Source organism: Triticum aestivum, chromosome 1D (assembly GCF_018294505.1).
Source record: "Triticum aestivum cultivar Chinese Spring chromosome 1D, IWGSC CS RefSeq v2.1, whole genome shotgun sequence".
Taxonomy (NCBI): Eukaryota; Viridiplantae; Streptophyta; class Magnoliopsida; order Poales; family Poaceae; genus Triticum; species Triticum aestivum.
The window spans coordinates 53,153,345-53,163,402 of NC_057796.1; positions in this window are offsets into that span (position 1 = coordinate 53,153,345).

Consider the following 10,058-nt stretch of genomic DNA (forward strand, 5'->3'; position numbering starts at 1 on the left):
CATGTCTACGCCTCATCCCGTTTCCAGGCACCGACGACGTTTTATTGGCTCCCACAATGATAAGCCATCCTTTGGCATATGTCGCACCAACCACCCGACATTTGGCGCCCACCGTGGGGCCAGGTGCACCGTCGTCCGGAGACCTGTTCTGGACGGGAACCCTCTTCCTCCCCCGCGAGCGCAGCCCGCCTGCTGCGCCCGATGGCGTTTGCCTCGACGCGCTGCAAGGCGTCGACGACGCCTGCGCAGCGAGCCGCCTCGCCGATCTGCTCGGCGAGACTCGCATCTCCGACGAGCCTGCGTCCGACGCAGGCACCGACTACCCCGAGAGCCGCCTCGTCAGCCTCCTCGACCAACTTCACGTCTCCAGCGAGCCTGCTGCGGACATGGAGTCTGTCGGTTCCACCGACCCGATGCTCATCGACTCTGACTCCGCGTCGCTCGACGCCTACCCCTCCGATGTGGTGGTCTTTGACGACCCCCTCCCTCGAGCTGACAGCGGCAGCAGTGCTGTCACCGAAGTGCTGGTCATCAGCCACGTCTCCAACTCGGGCGAGAACGCCCGCGACGCTCAGCAAGCGGCGATGCACGACCTTTCCATCCCCATCCCGGCCGATGCCGACGCCGAGACCCTGGAGGCACGCCGCCTCGCCCTCATCGCGGAGGGCAAGAAGATAGCCTCGATGAGACGCCTCACCGAGGCCCACCAGCGCGAAGTCGACCGCGCCGCCTTTGGCACGCCGCCACCTAGCGGCCCGAGCCGAGCCGGCTTCGTCCAGAAGCGCGGCGCAGCCGTTGCCAGCATGCTGGGCACAGATTGCCCCGTCTACGCCACCCCGCTCGAGAATCTGCGGGCCGCTCAGGCGGCTGCAGAGGAGCTCAATGGGCTGGGAGCCGATGAGCTCCCCTACATGACAAGACGGATCCAGCAGCTGATCGATGCGGCTGCAGAACGGCACGAAGCCGGCGTCCGCGCTGATAGCCATCCTCCGCACCGGGAACACGCCGCGACGTCCCGCACGCCGACTGCGAGCGGCGCGCGCCAGAAGAAAGACAAGGAGCTGGCTGCCAGCCGCAGCCGGACTCGCATCACCATCGAGCGCGACGCGGATGGCCACCCTCGAGCGGTAGAATACCAAGGGAATCTGCCTCCTCCCCCGCCTCGAAGAGAAAGACGCCTTACTCCGCCGCCGGTCACGCATCCGACTCTTGGTGACTGACTCGGTCGCCGAGAAGGAGTCGGCGAGAACGACGCCCGCCACAGGATCGACCGCCTAGCTCGGTCCTTGGCGTTAGAAGAAGAAGACGATGTCGGTCCGCCATGCTTTGGCCCCCGCATCCGCGACGAGCCCTTTCCCAAAGGGTTCTCGCTCCCCAGAGACACGCCCAAGTACAACGGCTCAGTGAAGCCGGAAGATTGGCTCATCGACTACTCCACGGCCGTCAGCATAGCCAACGGCAACCGGCGCGTCGCCGTGAAGTACGTCCCCCTCATGCTGCAAGGCACAGCACGCACATGGCTCAACAGCCTCAAGCCCTACAGCATCAACAGCTGGCTAGACTTCACCGAAGTCTTCGTCCGCAACTTCACCAACACCTACAAGCGGCCTCCCAAGCCTCGCCAGCTTTCCCTCTGCGTCCAAGGGCCCAACGAGTCGACTCGCGACTACCTCACGCGATGGGCCGAGCTCCGCAACTCTTGCGAAGGGGTGCATGAGGTCCAGGCCATCGAGTACTTCACCGCTGGGTGCCGAGAGGGCACCCTCCTCAAGCACCGACTCCTCTGCGATGAGCCGGCTACCCTCGATGAGTTGCTGATCATCGCCGACAAGTACGCCACCGCCGACTCCTCGATGAAGACCGAGCTCCGAGTGGATGCCTCGGGGAAAGTGATTGCTCCGGCTCCCAAGACGCCGGCTGGCGACGCAAACCGGCGCCCCTACCAGAACGACCACAAGCGCAAGGGCCCTATGCCGACTTCCTCTAGCCGGCAGGTGGCCACGGTTGAAGAAGAACAGCCCGAAGAGCGGCCAGCTCCCAAGAAGAAGGGCGGCCGGCCGCCTTGGCAGCCGGCCTTTTCCTACGAGCAGGCTCTTGACGCCCCCTGCAAATTTCATAGCGGCGCGAAGCCGTCCAACCACACAACCCGCAAGTGCCACTGGCTCACCCGCATCACCAAGGGCGAGGGAATGCAGCCGCCTCCTCCTCCTCCCGGCCCGCCGCCTCCAGCCCCTCAGCAGCCGGCGGCTCGGCCGGCAGTCGGCGCCATCCAAGACGAGTTCCCCGAAGCGCACGACGCCTACGTCGTCTTCACAAGTCAAACTGACGACAAGCGCAGCCGACGCCGACAGCACCAAGAAGTGAACGCAGTCGCCTCTAGCCCCGCCGAGTTCATGCATTGGTCGGAAAAGCCCATCAGCTGGAGCCAGGCCGACCACCCAGAGGTGATGCCTTCGCCTGGCTCCTACGCTATGGTCTTGGACGTCACCCTTGCGACGGAGAGGCGAGCTGCCAGATTTTCCCGCGTCCTGATAGACGGCGGAAGCAGTATCAACATACTGTACCGTGATACCATGGACAAGCTGAACATCAAAGCGAAGCAGCTCATGCCGAGCCGCACCGTCTTCCATGGTATCGTACCTGGCCTATCTTGCTCTCCAATCGGCAAGATCAAAATGGATGTTCTCTTTGGAGACAAAGATCATTTTCGCCGGGAAGCAATATGGTTTGAGGTAGTGGATTTGGAGAGCCCCTATCATGCACTGCTTGGCCGACCTGCTTTGGCCAAGTTCATGGCTGTGCCCCACTACGCCTACCTGAAGATGAAGATGCCGAGCTCAAAGGGGATCATCACCATAGCTGGCAACTACAAGAAGTCCATCGAGTGTGCCATGGCCAGCAGCCGGCTGGCCGAGTCCCTCGTGGTGGCAGAAGAGAAGAAGATGTTGGAACGGGTTGTGGCCATGGCCGGCAAGCAGCCGGCCTTGTCCCCCAACCCCAAGGACTGTGATGCGCAGGGCTCCTTCCAGCCTGCGAAGGAGACGAAGAAGATACCTCTAGACCCGGAGCACCCGAAGAGGTTCGCCGTGATTGGGGCGAACCTGGACAGTAAATAGGAAGGCGAGCTCGTCGACTTCCTCCGTGAGAATCGTGACATCTTTGCATGGTCCCCAAAGGACATGCCGGGTGTCCCGAAGGATTTCGCCGAGCACAAACTACACGTCCGAGCTGATGCGAAGCCGGTCAAGCAACCCCTCCGCCGACTATCAGAAGAGAAGCGAAGAATTGTGGGAGAAGAAATAGCCCGGCTCCTTGCCGCCGGCTTCATCATGGAAGTGTTCTTTCCAGAATGGCTTGCCAATCCAGTTCTGGTTTTGATGAAGAATAACAAGTGGCGAATGTGTATAGACTACACGAGTTTGAACAAGGCCTGCCCAAAAGACCCGTTTGCTTTGCCGCGGATTGACCAAGTGATAGACTCCACAGCCGGATGCGAGTTGTTAAGTTTTTTTGGATGCATACTCAGGGTATCATCAGATCAAGTTGGACCCGGCTGACCGCCTGAAGACTGCCTTCATCACACCCTTTGGAGCTTTCTGCTACCTGACGATGACATTCGGCTTGAGAAATGCCGGTGCCACCTTTCAGCGTTGCATGCAGAAATGTCTCTTGAAACAACTCGGCAGAAATGCCCACGTCTACGTAGACGACATTGTGGTGAAGACAGAGAAGCGCGATACCCTGCTGGAAGACCTGAAAGAGACATTTGCCAACTTGTGCCGATTTCAGATCAAGCTCAACCCCGAGAAGTGCGTGTTCGGAGTGCCAGCCGGCCAGCTGCTAGGCTTCCTGGTCTTCGAACGCGGCATTGAGTGCAACCCTGTCAAGATCAAAGCCATTGAGAGGATGGAGATTCCCACCAAGCTGCGAGATGTGCAGAAGTTCACCGGCTGCTTAGCCTCCCTGAACCGTTTCATCAGCCGACTAGGAGAGAAGGCCCTCCCTCTGTACTGACTCATGAAGAAGTCCACTCACTTTGAGTGGAATGATCAAGCCGACCAAGCCTTCCATGAGTTGAAGAAAATGTTGACCACTCCGCCTGTCCTGGCTGCGCCGACTGAGAAGGAGCCCATGCTCCTCTACATCGTCGCGACAAGCCGAGTCGTCAGCACTGTTGTTGTGGTCCAGCGCCCGGAGGAAGGCCGAGCCCAGCTAGTCCAGAGGCCGGTCTACTATCTCAGCGAAGTACTGTCCAGCTCAAAGCAAAACTACCCGCACTACCAGAAGATGTGCTATGGGGTGTACTTCGCTGCCAAGAAATTGAAGCCCTACTTCCAAGAGCACCCCATCACGGTCGTGTGCACTGCCCCGCTCGCCGAGATCATAGGCAGCCGGGATGCATCCGGCCGGGTGGCCAAATGGGCCATTGCCTTGGCGTCCTACACGATTTTCTATCAACCCCGCACCGCCATCAAGTCGCAAGCATTGGCCGACTTCCTCGTCGACTGGGCCGAGACCCGGTACTTACCGCCGGCTCCCGACTCTACCCATTGGCGGATGCACTTTGACGGGTCCAAGATGCGCACCGGCTTGGGAGCCGGCATCATCCTCACCTCTCCCAAAGGCGACAAGCTCAAGTACACGCTGCAGATCCACTTCGCCACCTCCAACAACGTGGCCGGGTACGAGGCGCTCGTACATGGGCTCCGGCTAGCCAAAGAACTTGGCATACGCTGGATCCTGTGCTACGGCGACTCAGACTTGGTGGTCCAGCAATCATCTGGCGACTGGGACGCCAAGGACGCAAACATGGCGAGCTATCGTTTCCTCGTCCAACAGATAAGCGGATACTTCGAAGGGTGCGAGTTCCTTCACGTGCCAAGGGCCGACAACGACCAAGCAGATGCCCTAGCACGAATCGGCTCCACCCGACAAGCCATACCGACTGGCGTCTCCCTCCAGCGCCTCCTCAAGCCGTCCATCAAGCCGTCTCCAGAGTCGGATTCCATCTTCGTGCCGCCTACGCCAGAAACAGCTGGATCCGGCTCAAGATATCCCGCAGGCGGCTCGGGGACTTCGACGACTGGCCCGGGGACTGCTGTAGTCGCACCCGGCCCAGGGACTTCAGAACCCGGCTCGGGGACTGCAGCAGTCGGCCCGGGGACTGCAGCAGTCGGCCCGGGGACTGCAACGACACAAGAAGCGGTGGCCGACCCCAATGCGACACCCAACCCACCCACCCGAGTCATGGTGGCCACATTAACAGCAGAAGAAGTCATAGCTCCCTCATGGGCCCAGCCCATCCTCAAGTTCCTAGTCAGCAGAGAGCTGCCGGCTGATGAGATCGCAGCAAGACTAGTGCAACGACGAGCTGCAGCATATACAATAATCAACAGGGAGCTCGTGAAGCGCAGCGTTACTGGAGTCTTCCAGCGTTGCGTCGAGCCAGAAAAAGGAGTGGCAATCCTCAAAGACATCCACCAAGGAGAATGCGGCCATCACGCCGCCTCAAGATCCCTCGTGGCCAAGGCTTTCTGCCATGGTTTCTTCTGGCCGACTGCCTTGGAGGATACCAAAGAAATAGTCAAGAGCTGCAGAGGATGTCAAGTCTTCAGTTCCAAACAATACCTGCCGGCTTCTACCCTCAAGACCATTCCCCTCACCTGGCCTTTTGCCGTCTGGGGACTGGACATGGTGGGCCCTTTCAAGACGGCCCGCGGCGGCTTAACACACCTACTCGTTGCTGTGGACAAGTTGACGAAGTGGATTGAAGCCAAGCCAATCAAGAAGCTGAACGGGCCGACTGCCGTGACATTCATCACCGACATCACTACTCGGTACGGCGTGCCGCACAGCATCATCACCGACAACGGCACGAACTTCGCCAAAGGAGCACTGGCACGTTTTTGCGCGACGCAGGGCATCCGACTGGACTTAGAGTCCGTTGCCCACCCGCAGTCAAACGGCCAGGTCGAGCGAGCAAATGGACTCATCCTATCCGGCATCAAGCCTCGACTCGTTGTACCACTGGAGCGATCGGCCGGCTGCTGGCTCGAAGAGCTGCCGGCTGTCCTCTGGAGTCTGCGCACTACACCCAACAAATCAACCGGCTTCACTCCATTCTTCCTTGTGTACGGTGCTGAGGCTGTCATCCCAACAGACATCGAGTTCGACTCGCCTCGGGTCACCATGTACACGGAGGAGGAAGCCAAAGAAGCAAGAGAAGACGGCGTCGACCTACTGGAAGAAGGCCGACTGTTAGCCCTCAGTCGGTCCGCCATCTACCAGCAAGGGCTGCGCCGCTACTACAACCGCAAGGTCAAGCCAAGATCCTTCCAAGAGGGCGACCTTGTGCTCCGGCTGATCCAGCGAACAGCCGGCCAGCACAAGCTCTCGGCCCCTTGGGAAGGCCCCTTCGTTGTCAGCAAAGCACTCGGCAACGACTCCTACTACTTGATCGACGCGCAAAAACCAAGAGCACGCAAGAGAGACGACTCCGGCAAGGAGTCAGAGAGACCATGGAACGCAAACCTCCTAAGACGATTTTACAGCTGAAAAGCAGTATGTATCACGCTCCCTTTTTGTATTAAGTACAAACCAACAGGCCCCCCGAACAGTACTCGGGGACTGCCTTTTACTTATCTATGAAATGACGAGTGTCATATCCTTCAATGTATTATTACATTCCGAATTCCTGTCCGGCACCAGGTTCGACTAGTCGGCCCGGGGACTGGCCGCCTTGCGCCATATTGAAAGTTCTTCCTGAAGTCAGCAAAGTAGTGCGCCGGTTCCCAAGTCCTCTCTTGTTGAAAGTCGCAGCTCAAAGAACTGACTGTCCAACTAGCAAGAGAGAAGACAGAAAGGTTGCCCACACGAAAAATGGCTAAGGAGTTACGAACCTATATAGCAAGAGGACGGCCCCAAAACATGCCCGCAGGCTGCCAGAACAGCCGGCTGGCCGGCTTCCTAAAAAACTTAGCTTCAGTCCAGCAGAGCTCAAGTATTTCCCCCTCCCGAATCGGCCAGGCACCCCCCCGGCTACAGATTGCAGAGCAACTGTTTGACTGGGGAGGCGGCAACCAAGGGAGGGCGGCAAAGAAAAAAGCAGAAGGACAAAAAGCGAAAGTACAAGGAAAGACCGATTGCATAAATTATATACATAAAGCCGCCCAGAGGCCGGCAGCAAAATTAAGTTTGAATACACCCAGTGGGTGGAATTGTGCAGACTTAATCAAACATTGTTCGAAAGTAACAAGACAGGAAAACAAGAAAAAAAAGACTAAGGCGCGACTTGGAGGCCGAGCTGATCGGTGAAGGCAGCTCGCCGGCTAAGGGAGTGGCCGCCTAGCTGGCCTCGGCTTGACCACCTCCAGCGGCAGGAGGCGTGGAGGCGCGCGGCGTAGTGCTGGAGGAGCGGTCAAGTTGGGGCTGGTCGGCCGCTCCACCAGCCGGCTCGTCGTCGTCACCCTCTTCCTCCTCCTCCTCGCCCTCGTCGCTGGAGTCGATCTCCTCCGCCGAGTCCTCGCCGTACGCCGAGTCCAGCCCGAACCAATCTTCCGGCTGGGCGACTCCATTGTCGTCCACCTCGGGGGCGAAGACGTTGGTGTCGGTGTAGTCGGCGATCGCTGAAGCTCGCCGAATGATGGCCGGCCGCGCCGGCTCCAGCTCCGTGTCGGCTTGCTGCCGCCAGGTCACCAGCTGGTCCAGGTTCAGGCCGGGATACCAGGCCTTGACGAACTCTAGCGCCCACCTGGCGCCGGAGCGAGCCGCTGACGCCTTCCAAGCCTCGAAGCGGCCGACCGCAACCTCCAGCCAGTCGGCGGTCCGACTGGGGGTGCGAGGGACCGCTTGGCCGGGCCAGAGGGCGGCCAAGACCTGCGATCCCGCGCGCTGAAGCCGGCGGAGAAGCCGGTGAGCCGGCTGGATGCGAGCCTGGATCGCCAGGAGCTGTTCCTCCAGCAAGCGGCCGGCGGTTGGCGAGATCTCGAAGCCGGCTTGCCTCTTTGCCTGGCGACGGGCCTCGATGGCCTGGTTGGCAGCGGTGGAATAGCCGGGGAAGTACTCTGCGCGAAGAAGAAAAGGAAAGAAAAACACCAAGATCAGAAAAACAAGCCAAAGTGGCAGACGGCAGGAAGGACGAAGGGACAGACGGCTTACCGTCAACCAGATCCTCGATCTGGCTATAGCCGGAGACCAGAGTCTGCTTGACGTCCGCCCAGCCAGCCGCCTCAGTCTCGAACTCGGCCTGGAGAGCGGCTTCGCGGTCCTGCGCCGCCTTCAGCGCCGCCTTATGGCTTTCCTCCTGGTCGGCTAGCCTTTTGACCAGGCGGTCGCGCTCCTGCACCAAGGCGGCAAGCTCCGCGTCCTTGGCACGAAGAGCAGTCTGGGACTCCCCCAGCTGGGCCCTCAGACTGGCGTTGGCCGCTGCAGAGGTAGAAGAAGAAGAAGGACAGTAAGGAATCATCAAGGAAGATCCGAGCCGACTGCTCAGCAGTCGGCCTGAATCTCGGGGACTACACCCAGTGGGTGCGCTGACGCGCCCCCACATGAGATAAAAATCAAGTCACATACCTCGGCTCTCAGTGAGATCGGCGGTCTTCTGAGTCAGCTCCCGAGCATGGGAGTTGAAGGCGGCCGCTCGGAGGTTGTGGTAGTCCTGCAAGGCAGACAGAAGACCAAAGTGAGAACAAAAGCAACAAAATCTCCAGGAAGCTCCAAGCCGCCTGCTCAGCAGCCGACTCGAAACTCGGGGACTACACCCAGTTGGGAGCACTAACCCGGATGGACGTCCGGACCCGGCTCCAAAGCCAAGCCGCGGCGCTGAGGCGGTTCACCGACGAGTTCCTCGCGACTCGGGCGGCCATCCGGGTTAGTGCTGCCATCTTGTTTCTTCTTGACTTTGCTTTTGTTCTCACTTTGGTGTTGAATAGGTATTTGAAAAATGTTGAAGAAGTATTTAAAAAAATGTTGACCATGCATATAAAAATGTTAATCAAGCATTTAAAAAAATGTTGAACAAGTATTTGAAAAATGTTTAAAAAATAGTTGAAACTGTTGAATAGGTATTTGAAAAATGTTAAATAAGTTTTTAAAAAATGTTGATCATCTATATAAAAATGTTAATCAAGCATTTGCAAAAAAATGTTAAACGAGTATTTAAAAAATGTTGAACACGTATTTAACAAAAATATTGATCATGTATATAGAAATATTGAACAATTATTTGTAAAAACGTTGATCATGTATATAAAAATGTTGAAAAGGTATTTGAAAAAATGTGAAACAAGTATTTTAAAAAATTGAACAAGTATTTGAAAAAAATGTTTAACATGTGCATAATATACATGATCAATATTTTTATATACATGATCAACGTTTTTACAAATACTTGTTCAACATTTTTATATACATGATCAATATTTTTCAAATACTTGTTTAACATTTTTTGCAAATGTTTGACTAACATTTTTATATACATGATCAACATTTTTTAAAATACTTCTTCAACAATTTTCAAATACCTATTCAACAGTTTCAAATATGTTTTCCAGATTTTTCAAATATTTTTTTCAAATGCTTGATTAACATTTTTATATGCATGATCAACATTTTTTTCAATACTTCTTCAACATTTTTCAAATACTTATTCAATAGATAAATGGATGCATGCACCTGTCGGCCTAGAGGAAGCAGACTGGGCGCCACTTGGCCAGCAGTGGGTCGACTGGATCCAATCGGCCAGCAGTAGGCTGACTGGGTATTATTTTTGAAAAATATAATTATGCCGTAATATTTCTGAAATTTAAGAAAATAATTGTATTATTTAAAAAAAAATTAGCTGAAAACCAGCCGTTATGGCCATACCCCATCGTGGAGGAGAGGAGAGGAGCTCCTCGGCTGTGTGTGGAGGGCATATGAGATGTGCTTTGGCCGACGCCCTGCTTAAATAGTTGGGGCATGCGAAGCGACACCGTTTCATTGCAGCATAATGTCCGGAGTAGGCTTCTCTGCATTAAAGCGGCGCCACCCTCCCACGCGAACGCGTCTCTCCAATCTGT